Genomic DNA, 13,365 nt, shown 5'->3' with positions numbered 1-13,365 from the left:
CAGGCCCAGAAGGCATTCAAGTATACAAAGAGAAAACACAGGACAGATTGATTTGGCACTTATTTGTGTTGACACCTTATTCCCGTAGAGGCATCAAAGACTGATTGCCTTCATGGAAGGAGTTACATGTAATGTAAACCACATTGGTGCTACCACATCAGAACAGAACATAATGGTGGGTTCATGACAGAGTAAAGCATGATTGAGCCTCTAAAGCACAATTAATCAAACTGCTGACTTCCTGACCTCAATTCTGAAATAACATGGACAGGGGTGGGATGGTTATTCCCTCTGCAACTAGAGCATTGGACTCTGAGAACAGGCCAGTGACTATTGATTATATATTACACCGATTACTGGGTAAGTTTTAGTTTCACTGTTGACCTCTGTCAAACACAGGGGTCTGCCCTACACAGGTACAAGCCCAGAGCAAATGTGCAGTCACTACTAGAAAAACAGACAAAAAAAGCGGTTAATATTAATTGGAACAGAAAACTTTACCAACCTGGGTATTAAAATGTGTACTGTAGAAGGCGCCCCAGAGGCCCTGCAAAGACTACTATGTAGATAGTAATTAGCCAAACAAAGCTGCAGATCTCACATGTGGAAGTAGTAAGATGGTGACAAGAGCATGTTTAGTATTATTAACAGTATTTGCTCATACATGGTGTTTCCCAAATAGGGAAAAAGTAACAACACATGCCTTCCAGCATTGAGGAGGATGGGGATGGTATGGAAAAAGATGTGGGAGTGAAAGGAAAATTGAAAATAACAGTTGATGTCAACATATCATCGTCCTTATTGCAACCGTACGTACTGCAACATTATCAGGAATACACTAGTGCAAACAGACAACACCACAAATCTATTTCATACCGGAAAGACAAAATCACATGCAATGCTGAGGTGGGTTCTGGAACTGGGTAGATGGCTCCAGTTTTTGAGAGCTGCCTACCTATCAAGCCAACACAATCAGACAGCAGAAACAAGACCATAAACAGAGACTGTGAAATCCAGATAAAGGTGGCAATTTATGGCAGAGCCAAAGTTGATGCCCAGTGTAGTTCACAGACAGGGCAGAGACAGATCATTTGGGTCAAGATGACTGGCCACACAAATGAATGCCTTCTCACTGCCCCTGCTGTAATGGATGACACTAATTCCCCATTCTGGCTAAACAGATCATAGTTACATCTAGTTGTTGATGTTTTTGACCTGCCTGTTATCTGCATGCCCAGTCAAATTGCTGCTTCTATGCAGAGAAGTGTTGTCATGGTGCTATAAATCAATGATCATACAGTATAGCACCACTGAAAATAATCTTTTTGTAGTTTTTGTAAAGTTTGTAGTATTTCAAGGTCTACCCTAAACGTGTATATGGCCACATGCCTGTCTATCTACAGACCACAGTGCTAAGCAGTGTACTATATTAACTAATTAAAGATCCAAACATAAAGTTGATTTTATTTCAGACATCTTTTTACTAGCCACAGTTATGCAGTACTCAAATAATGTGGCATACCCAGCATTCCTACCAAAGATACTGATGCTATAGATCTATCACTCTATCTGGTCTCACAGACAAAAGTGTGTCCAAGGCCAGCCCATGACTTTTGGGGATGCTTGAATGGGCCTCTTCTTTCTAATGATTGCACAGTGATTGCATTGGAAATGATTGCATAAACACACTTGAACACAAGTCAAGAGGTGCCTGCTTCAATTAAATACAAATTAAACTAGATGGTGTAACATTTGTGTTAGTATAAATTGTTAGGCAGGGAAAGGTGAAAAAAGTGCAAAGGGTAATCTAAAGAGTAACAATGAAACCAAAGTCTAATACACAAGTTAATCAGCATTAATTTAAGACTCAGATATTACAAGCACGCTAAGAATGGCAAGACTTTGCGGTAAGATAGCAAACATGAGGTAAAGTCAGGGCATTACAAGGAAAAACACAGCACTAGTAATCAGATAAACACAATCTAGTTTCACGGTTTAGAAGTAAATTCTACATTATAGAAGTGTGCTAAAAGAAACTAAGAGGCGTGTCAATTGTCACAGTTTGTAATGCAGCAACATAGAGTTCCCAATCTACCTGACATTCTCTTCTTTTGTTTTACTAGACGTAAATGTGTGCTTTATTTTTGGAAGACAAACAAACATTTTTGAGCTAACACGTTTTACTTGTGGTTTCACGTTCCACCTGTTGCTCTGAGTATGCAAGGTCAAAGCTATGCATATACTGTACATACACTCCCCAGATGCTTTATTAGGAACAGCTGTGCACTTAGTCATACTGTTGGATTCATGAAACTATCTAACAGGCCAAAAGCAGATTAAAAACTTCAGTTAATGTTCACATTAAACAAAAAGGTTAGTAAATGTTTGTAAAGACTTATCACCCACAGACCTGCTGCTGCATGTTTTTTAGCACTATTCTGTGTAACACCATTCAACAGTACAATATTCAATCCAGCCTGTCTGGCACAACGAACCATACAACAATCAAAATCACAAAGTCACCACACAAACTCACTAAAATTGTAACTACATGACTTTCTGCACTGTAGCATGGTTGCCTTATTTAATATGAGGTACGGTGAAGGTCAAGGTGTAGCGAATAATTGAGTGTAAACACAAATTGATAAATTCCACATTTTTTGTGTGTGTGTATATATATATATATATATATATACACATTTTTTTGATATAAGGGAACCCCAAAGAGCAGCAGCATTCTGAATGCTTTTGAGAAAAAAACCTGACCAGATTTTGGTAAAGAGTAGTGTAAACAGGAAAGGTCACGTTCTTCTGAACAAGAAATGTGAACAAGTGTAAACAAGAAATACACGAATCTGTTGGTTGTGGAATGTAACCAAACAGATTTCACAAAACTCTGTCAAATTACTCACGTTACAGGCTGTCACATATTTTTAAAGAGAACATTTTAAAGGGTTAATATCTAACATTATCATTAACTGGTAATTCACCTTTATCCTAGTCACAGTGGACCAAAGACTATCCCAGAAGACTAGCACTGGGCACAAACTGGAAATATGAAGAAACTGGAGAAACTGGTGAAATCCCTACAAACACTGGAAGAACATATAACACTTATACAGGCTGTAACCTCAGGTGGAACTGGAGAGCCTGGAGGGTGAGGAAGCAACGATACCCACTGCACCACCATGCCACCAATATGATAACAATTGTGGAGAATTGTTGCAAGTTATTTTCCTTGAGACAATATGAGAAAGAAACCAGACACAAAAGGGGATATATCCTTGAGTGGGTGACAATGGATAGTGATAGTTATATTAGTTATTGAAAAGAATGTTCAGAATGAGGCTCGAGATTACACCATCAATCAAAAGTAAAGTAGTAAAAGATTATTAGTTATCCCCATTGGTTCAAATGGTATATTTTGTACAGGAATTGCAAGCGTGCACTCCAGTACTTCAGCAGGGTTAGCTACTGTATAGCAGCATTACTAAAGGGAATAAAGGGAAAGCCAGAAAGTTCGCATCCTTCTAATCTAACATCAACCACCCTAAATGATTGTGAGAGTGCTGGAGTGAAATAAACCCTCAGATAAAAATATATTTAATAAAATGCCTGACTAAGTGAACAGACTGTGTCCGAGTCCCAAACACTAAACAATGTGAGGCTATTCTATAGTGTTAGGGCTTTACAGGAAAAAGTCCTGCCCCCTGCTATATGGATGTTTGTACTGAAAAGAAAGAACCTACTGTACACCAGCATCAAAATGACACTCTTTTTATATAGCTAAGTAAAAGTTTATGTATATATATATACACAAAATATAGCAACACAAGGTTCATTATATGGGGGCACGGTGGCTTAGTGGTTAGCACGTTCGCCTCACACCTCCAGGGTTGGGGGTTCGATTCCCGCCTCCGCCTTGTGTGTGGAGTTTGCATGTTCTCCCCGTGCCTCTTGGGTTTCCTCCAGGTACAAATTGTCCGTAGTGTGTGATTGCGTGAGTGAATGAGAGTGTGTGTGTGCCCTGCGATGGTTTGGCACTCCGTCCAGGGTGTATCCTGCCTTGATGCCCGATGACGCCTGAGGCTCCCCGTGACCCGAGGTAGTTTGGATAAGTGAGAGTGAGTGAGGTTCATTATGACAGAACACAGGAAATGACTGTACAGTCAAAGTTTTATGATATTCAGAACTACATTGCTGACCAATAATATTTTTAAGTACATGTATCCATGTCAATTTCACAAATCACCAACTAAATACTGCTCCAGGATGTGGTTCCCAGGTTCTTCGGTTGCTAATGGACTGCACTCTATACACTAAGCTGATAATTGATAAAACTCACATAAGAATGTTTAAGTGATTTAATTCAAATGCAAATCCACCAAAATACAAATCCTGACCGAATGCTAGACATTTTGCATTAGGAAAAAATCCTCTATCTTATGAATGTTTAATGAATGTAGAGGAAATAATCACTCATTCAAAACAACCAAGCACAATATTTATGCTGAAGATCAAACAATGACAGAAGCAGAGAGAAAGACCAGAGCAGATGGAGAGACGGTTCAGTGGGGAATCGTGCCAGGAAGCTCGTGGCTAAAACGTCACAGTGGCATCTTCCATCTATCCATCCATTCATTTTCTGTACTGATTAGCCACAATCACAGGGAGCCTGGAATTCAGGGCACAAGGTGGTGTGTGTGTGTGTGTGTGTGTGTGTGTGTGTGTGTGTGTGTGTGTGTGTGTGTGTGTGTGTGTGTGTGTGGACAATATATGGACAATTTTAAAGAGGTACAGAGGGGACAGATTGCAAACCCTGTACACACAGGGCAGAGGCAGCAATCAACAGGTCAGAGGCAAACGTTTTAACCCACAGTGGGATCCTTTTACTGTGACACATATTACAGATGTTCTCCAGCACCAAAGCACTAATAACTTTAATATTTATTAAATTTCCACCTACTTCTAAAGCTGCCTGAACACATACAGTACTAGAAAATGTCTGTATGTAAAAAACTATTTTTATTATAACAGAATAACCACAATCTCAAATAAACAGTTCAGATTTCAGGTTCTGTTAGTTGTTTACTTTAATATTTATGGTGAATTTTCGATCATGCTAGAAGCTCAGAGCTGAATATATTTGAACAAAGATAAAGATTTTTCTTTTTGTCAAGTGCTCCTACATAGGACACTGTTTACCACGAGGGGGCGACAAGATTCACTGCAACGACCTCTTCTGTTTGTTCCACAGTGTTTCAGCCCTACAAGTCAAGTCAAGTCAAGTCACTTTTATTGTCACATCACCACAACACATGTGCCATGGTGAGTGAAATTCTTGGGAACGTGCTCCAGAAATTGCAGAACAATTTACATACAGTAATTAAGAAACAGAAATTAAGAACAGTTTACATACGGTTAAAAATGTGCAAAATGCTCATTACCAGGTGAAATGTGCAAATGTGAAAAAGATGCAATGTGCTCATACATAGTCAGTACACACATTGTACTATTAGACATATTTACAATGCACTACACATTATATGCAATATGTACGTTTATATATATATATATGTGTGTGTGTGTGTGTGTGTGTGTGTGTGTGTGTGTGTATATATATATATATATATATATATATATATATATATATATATATGTGTGTGTGTGTGTGTGTGTGTATATATATATATATATATAAATATTATATACTTATATGTAATATGTTAAGGTGCAACAGGCTGTACAGATACAGAAATGTCCAGTGGTACAGATAGATTTTTGTCAGATAGATTATTCTATTAAATTAAATGCAATATGTATGTATAGTCCAGTGTGTATAAATGCAGTATAAATGCAGTGTGTGTGTATAGTCCAGTGTTGAACTGTTGGAGTTAAAGTGCAGTGTGTGGTGACTGTAGGCTGTGTTAGTTATGACTGTTAATTAGTCTGATAGCCTGAGGGAAAAAGCTATCCCTATCGACTAGTGCGGGATCAGATGCAGCGGAGACGTCTTCCTGAGGGAAGCAGAGAGAGCAGTCTGTCGGACAGGTGGCTGGAGTCACTCATGAGCCTCCGAGCTTTTCTTATACACCGCCTGGTGTAGATATCCTGGAGGGAGGGAAGCTCACCTCCAACAATATGGCTGGCAGTTCGCATGACCCTTTTCAGGGCTTTACGGTTGCCAGCGGTGCTGTTTCCAAACCAGGCAGTGATGCAGCCCGTCAGGATGCTCTCTATAGTGCAGGTGTAGAATGTTATGAGGATGCTGGGGCTCAATCCTAACTTCCAAGTTCAAGTTCAAGTTCAAATCTTTATTTTGTCCCCAAATGGGGCAATTCATTTTGTAACAAGTAGTGAACAAATCACACACAATCACACACACAACAACATTACAAAAAATTGCCTACTATGCAGGCATAGTTAAAATAATAAAATAATAAGATAATAAATAATAATAAAGTTATCTATAGTTCTTTGCAGAATTGAGAAGCAGAATGGTTGCAGGGACAAAAGAGTGTTTATATCTGTTGGGTCTGGATTTGGGGATTTTAAAACGTAATCCCAATGGCAACATCTGAAATTCAGCCCGTAAGGCTGTCTCAGCCGTCTCAGGAAGACGAAGCGTTGATGTGCCTTCTTCAGCACTGCGTCGGTGTGTATGGACCAGGTGAGATCCTCACTGATGTTAACACCTAGAAACTTGAAGCTGCTCACCCGCCCCACAGGTGTCTTCTCGATGGTGATGGGTCTGAGTTCTCTGCTCTGTCTCCTGAAATCCACCACCAGTTACACCTACACCAGAGAGGTGGTTCTCTTGGCACCATTTAGTCAGGGTGCTCACCTCTTCTCTGTAGGCCGTCTCATCGTTGTCGGTGATCAGGCCTATCACAGATGTATCGTCAGTGAATTTGATGATGACGTTGGAGCTGTGTGTGGCTGCACAGTCATGAGTGTACAGGGAGTACAGGAGTGGGCTAAGGACACAGCCCTGAGGAGCAACAGTGTTGAGGATCAACGGGTCAAGCCTGCAGAGGGACAATGCTTGCTCAAAAGCAGTGAAATACCCAACCAGGTGCAAAAAATATGTTTCTATAAGCCTGACAGGCTGTTGAATTATAATATATCTCTACACTATTAGGTGCTCTTTAGCAGGTAAACAGGAAATAATGAAATACAAAATGCCTCAGAGACACTTAATACTAAGATATTTTACTATCAAAATATGCCCCAATGCTCTTTACTATATTTCTACAATTGATGCACATTTATACACCTTAAAGTATCTTATGACGAAACTACTGTTAGATACATCAGAGGCTAATAAATGATAAGTATCCTTCATTCATTTATCTTCATCCTGCTCAGGGTCTGAGCTTATCTATAAGCATGTACAGTAGAAGACCCACGTGCAGAATGGAGTTCAAGTTCAGGAGAGAACCAGTTACTGTAGTGTTATGAGATGGCAATGACATATATTTTCTTTTAGCCGTTTACCATTATTAGCAATCTTTGGGAAATGTTGAGACCTTGGAATTATATGGCTGGAAATTCTGTTAGATTAAGATATTGAATCATAGTTTTTTACCCACTGACAGGATGTGCTAGTATAGTGATTATAGTATAGTGTAGTGTTGGGCTGAAAATCAGAACTAACACTGCTGGGCCCTCTGGACAAGGGCGTCTACCAAATGCCATAAATGTAAACTAACAGGACCAAAGCAAATATACCTGTACATGTTCTAATACTATGCATTAAAAACCTCACATACATTTTTAGAAACATGTAAATAACTTTGTCAACCTTAGGATTAAGATCTTTTGTAATTTAGAGTCATTGTGCACTAGACCAAAGAGCAACAAAACAAAACAACAAATAATTGCTTAACTAAACAATACATATGTCTAAAATTTCTGTTTACTTAAGGTATATTGAATCATAATTAGTTAAAACACCAAAATAATGTCTAGTGACTCTTTATTTTTTAAAAATGATTGAGATATGACATAATTAATGAGTGTATGTCCAGAGTTCCTTTTCCTCCTCTGAAAAAACCTACTGTAGGTTGACTAGAACCTGTTTAAAAATGATTCACAATAAATATGGAGAATGAAGTCCAGGTGATCCTCATCTTCAACACCACACCACACATCTAGCTTACTATCTCCTTCTCACAAATGACACAAGTTAGATGATGAGCAAAGATATACAATCAAATTGTATATTTGTAATATTTTTTGATTCAGTAATAAAGCCAAGCGTGATGTCTATAGTTTTTTCTTTAATAAGAAATGCTTTATATAATGCACACAGGCCACATACATTGAAGTGTTATTGTAGCATGTCCACCTACTGACCTTAGATTTTGAATGAGATCAGCACTAAAGCTTTTGCAGTGTGTACTGTTGGTTAGAACTGTTGTATATGGAACAGTGACAACATAATATGAATGTTATTTTGAACACCGGATGTAAGCGTTCATACTTTGATGTTTATGTATAAATCCCCCATACCATGGTGAAGTATGCAGTTTTTATGTTTCTCCAGAGTGTTGTAGGTGGTGAGGATGGCCGCTTACTCCTTCTGCTTCCTATTCTTACACCTCTGGGTACCATAAACAGATATTAAGCACCACCAGGTCTTCTTGTTAAAAAGTAATCCTCATCAGATTGGGCGGGAAATGACTGAGTTGGAAGAATGTGCTTTCATGGCACATGCATGAGCGAAAACAGCTTCCTTTCCCTGTGTGAGAAAGAACAGCTGGTAGGTATTCTTGTATAACCGCAGGAGATGTTGGTTCCCACCCTGCAGCCAAAATGTTTGTATGCCTAAAGCTGATCCAGGCAGAATAGGGAACATAGGTGAATTTGACCCCTGTATAAATGACGCTATCGTTTTACTGTAAGCAAATAAGTTGAAGCCTTGTTTTCACAACTGTACAAATATCTTTGAATGCATATCAAGTTTAATATTTGTTGCAATAGTAAGCATATTTGCAAGCCATTACAGGTAGGTGGCTGAAGTCTGGAAACACATCTGGTCCAAATGTTACGTGGTTCTCTGACCTGCTGCTGATAATCGTGTGTGCTGTGGTGAGTATAGTATGAAGCAATAGCACAAAATGTGCTACATGCAGCAACCAAAGAATGAAGGCACCATATGTACACGCTAACAATGAAATGATAATCATTTATCTGCTGAACTCTTAAAAATATATACAGTACAGTATACTGACAGATCCATTCACTGCTGAAAGTGAACAGGATAACAAAGTGACCTGGGAAGTCACTCCATAAGGAGTGACGTCATTCCTACAACAAATTATTAATTCTGTTTTAGGAGGTTTATTTATGACAATAAATATAAAGTGTAAACATTTAGAAACCAAATAACTATTAATTCTAGATTGTGTACCAGCATATTTTCCTTAAGTACTTAAACCTTCCTGGGTTATAATAGCATCATATAAAATCCTTGATATTCAATTATTTAACTATATTTCAATAATTCATTAGTACATAGCAAAATAGATGACAGATTTATCAAGGTGATATTGAGCCTGCTGTTAAATAGTATATAAAATGTAAAAAATTATAAAAATCTAATATAAATCATTATAAATGAATAAATTAACAATAAAATAATTAGAATAAAAATGACTGCCATTTTATTCTTGCTTGATGCATTTAAATGTACTGCCATTAATAGGTATAATAATAATAATAATAATAATAATAATAATAATAATAATCATCATCATCATCATCATCATCATCATCATCATCATCATCATCATCATCATCATGCAAGTAATTTAAATATAAATATTTAAAAGAAAACAAAGTAGTGATGAGGCACATCAGTGATTATTGCTACAAGCCATGAAAATAAAATATCTAACTGCACAAAACTAACATTTTGAAAGATTCCCATTGAGTGTGTAGGACATTATTCCAGGCCTTTGTGGCTGATGTGAGAAAAAAAAACTGCTGAGACTGATTCTAAGAACTAACAGAAGGCCTGCCTTGGCCAAGCAAAGTGCTTGTGATAGACTATACTGCTTCAGGAGTTCAGCAAAATAAGCCACAGCTAAACTATTCAGAACTTCAAACAGGACTTACGTATACAGAATGCTACACTCTGAACTAGTTGAAGTTTACCAGGGCAGACAGCCAGCAACCCTTTTTAAGCAGAGGTTATAAAAGCATGCAGTAGTTTCTCAGCAATGTGTGCGGTAAGCATATGTGTGTGAATCAGCAGAACTTTATTATAGACAGTCTTTGTACCCAACAATATGGAAGAAATATAAGTATAAGAAATATAGCTATGTTTTTTCAGCCAAGATGTAATGTTAATTATGAAAGCAGGAAATGATTCTACTGACCCATGACAAGAATTACATTCATGTAATGTAGACACATTTGTAATGCTGTTTATAACATTAACCACAGGAACCAAAAGGAAAGTGTTTAACCATGTATTTCTCCTAAACAAAAGTCACATTTTCCCTATCATTCTGAGAACATTTGTTCACAATAAATAAAGCAAGTGCACCAACACACAAATACGCAAGCCAAAAGCCAATGGACCAGAGGAATTAAGGACCTTTCCACAAATTGACCCAAAAGCAGTTGACTCACTTCTTCTGATCATTAGTGACAGTGAGAGTGGTTTCAAGCTCTCCAAGTATTATTGTCACCAAAACAATGCTGCTTACATCGCCCCATCCCAGACCTATGCCTTAATTATATTCCTAGAGACTCACTAACATGTAAACACATGCTTACACACACTATATATGATGCAGTGTAGAATATTTTTCTTTAAATGCTAAATTAAGTTATTTTTACCAGAGCAACATTCATTTTCTTCTTTGGAAGTACCGGAATACCGAAACGCAAAATGGTACATGTGGATTGTGTCTTTGAACCAATTTTTCAATATACAATTTTAACTATAACCTAGCAAAATAAGGAATGTCAGCATTTTTTAATCAACAGTTTTACTGGAAGCTTGTTTAGCATTTCATGAAACCTACTCCTGCTTTTCCAGGAGATCTGGATATACAGTAACAGTAGAAAACTTCTGCTAATGTGCACACAAAATGCTACCTTCTAACACAGTCCCAAAGTGAGTATGAGGTATTGTTAGCTATTAACATTGTTTACATGCAGCAATCTCTTCCTTTTTGCCTTCTGAACTTGCATGACTAAGTATATTTGCATGAGTAAGTATATTTTGAGCTATTTTCATCTTGGACTAGTTCTTTCTTTCTCATCCAATCAGACTGTACACAATACAATACAACAATCAATTTGGCTCTTACACATTGTGTTTAAATTTCAGATTAAAGCAGAAAAAGTTGCATGAATTATACCAATTCTTCATTTGCAGTGACCTGATGCTACAAATGTACACACAGCATTTGTCCGAAGGTCGTAACTAGTAATTCATAAATTGTAATGTGGAAAAATCGAAAAAAAAACAAACAAAAAAAAAACAAAGAAATTCGTATTTGGGAACTCTGGACTGAATCTTAAATTCATCAGCTGTGAACAAAGGTACACTTCTTACCTTTAAACGAGTTACATATGTGGGGTTTGTAGAGCCAGGTAACCAGGAGGTTTGTTATGGCTGACTTCTTAAGTGCAATGAGGAAGCCAGCTGATTTAAAGCATCTGAGGACTATGGCATGAGAGAGACAGGTTGAAAAAGTTGCACTTGTTCAAGACACTCCATTGGAATATGTCAAGACATGCTGTGTGTGTGTCTTGAATGTCTTTAGGTCATCTCTGTATTCTTTATGCCTAACTTTATGTTAGTCCTGATGACCTTCTGGTATGCTCTGGTATGTGGCAGCCACCAGAGAATGTCACAGCTCTCTGGATGATGTCTCACTATGAACTAACTTATCACAACGTTTCTAAAGGTAGAATTGAGGATTCATCTCTTGGAGCTGCAGGGTTTCACAGGAGTCTGGAAACTGATTGATATTTAATTATTTTTTGTGTACTAATGTTTATTTCTGATGCTTGTTTATTAAAACCTGCAACCACACTGTGTCTTTGTGTCTAACAAAATGAAGAGGAACTGTTACAGTACTGTAAGTGTGCAGTGCGTCAGATGTTATGGAAATGTCAGTACAGTTTTGGGAACAGATATATATTTATATATTTTCATCTGGATTTAATCAGGCCAAAAAAAAGGGGAGAATAGAATAAGCTCATATGTTCCTTATGTCTATTTCAAGAATTATAACTTCAGACAGAGATTTTGGCAGCAGACAGCATTTTGGAAAATGTTTTGTGGTTGGGCTTTACATATTGTTGTAGTTAAAATAGAGCCAGAGTGTTGTTGTCTTTGGGCAGAGGTTGAAGTCTCACTGTCATCTTACTCATTAATGAATATCACCCAACATTATTTCAAAGGTTTTGGAAAAATATGAAAAGATTTTTTTAGATTTGATATTAGATAATAGCTCACAGTAGTTTGTTCACAAATTTGTCCTATTCGAGTGCTACCATGGAAGAGGAAGAAACAGGCTTGTACCAGAAGGAAATCACCAGTGTTGTATAAAGTACTAGAAAGCAATACTTCAGTAAAAGTACAAGTATCGTACTAGAAAAAGACTTTGGTAGAAGTGAAAGTTACCCTTTAGAATTATTACTCAAGTAAAAGTCTTAAAGTATCTGATATATACTGTACTTAAGTATCAAAAGTCATTTTCTGATATTTAATGTACTCAAGTATTTGAAGTGAAAGTAAAAAGTAAAATTTCAGTGATTTTCGGTAGGCATAAGAGCAGGGGTGGTTCTAGGATTTCATCTTTAGGGGGTTTTAGCCATCAGTGAGAATTTAAAACAAGAATAGTTGTATATTATATATTATATGACTACATAGTAAGCCAAAAGTTATGATATTATTAAATGGCAAAATTGGACACCAAAATTTTATGCATGATGCCAGTTTTGAATCAAATCAGTTCATGTATGTGTGCATTCTCTACAAACACTGTGTTCAATGATTGCAGTCATTAATAAAAAGATATTCACAAGACAAATAACAAATCAATAAATGTTATTTTTATTTAGTGTTGAATGGATTGTTTGCATTAATATTTTGTTTGTGCTACAACTCTGGTAATAAGAATAGTGAAATTTCTGCGCGTGCACGCTGCGCGTACCTGTGCTTCTCCGTAGAGCGTGTGGAGCGTAATGTAATCTAGGAGCAGTGATTCGCCAAACCTCCCTTATTGCAGTCGCACACATTTCTTCTGATTTTATTTTGTAGTAACGAGTAACGAAGATGCTTAGTGGAAATATAACGGAGTAAAAGTATACATTTTATCTAGGAAATGTAGTGGA

Source organism: Tachysurus vachellii, chromosome 14, assembly GCF_030014155.1.
Source record: "Tachysurus vachellii isolate PV-2020 chromosome 14, HZAU_Pvac_v1, whole genome shotgun sequence".
Lineage (NCBI taxonomy): Eukaryota > Metazoa > Chordata > Actinopteri > Siluriformes > Bagridae > Tachysurus > Tachysurus vachellii.
This window is presented reverse-complemented; position numbering follows the sequence as displayed.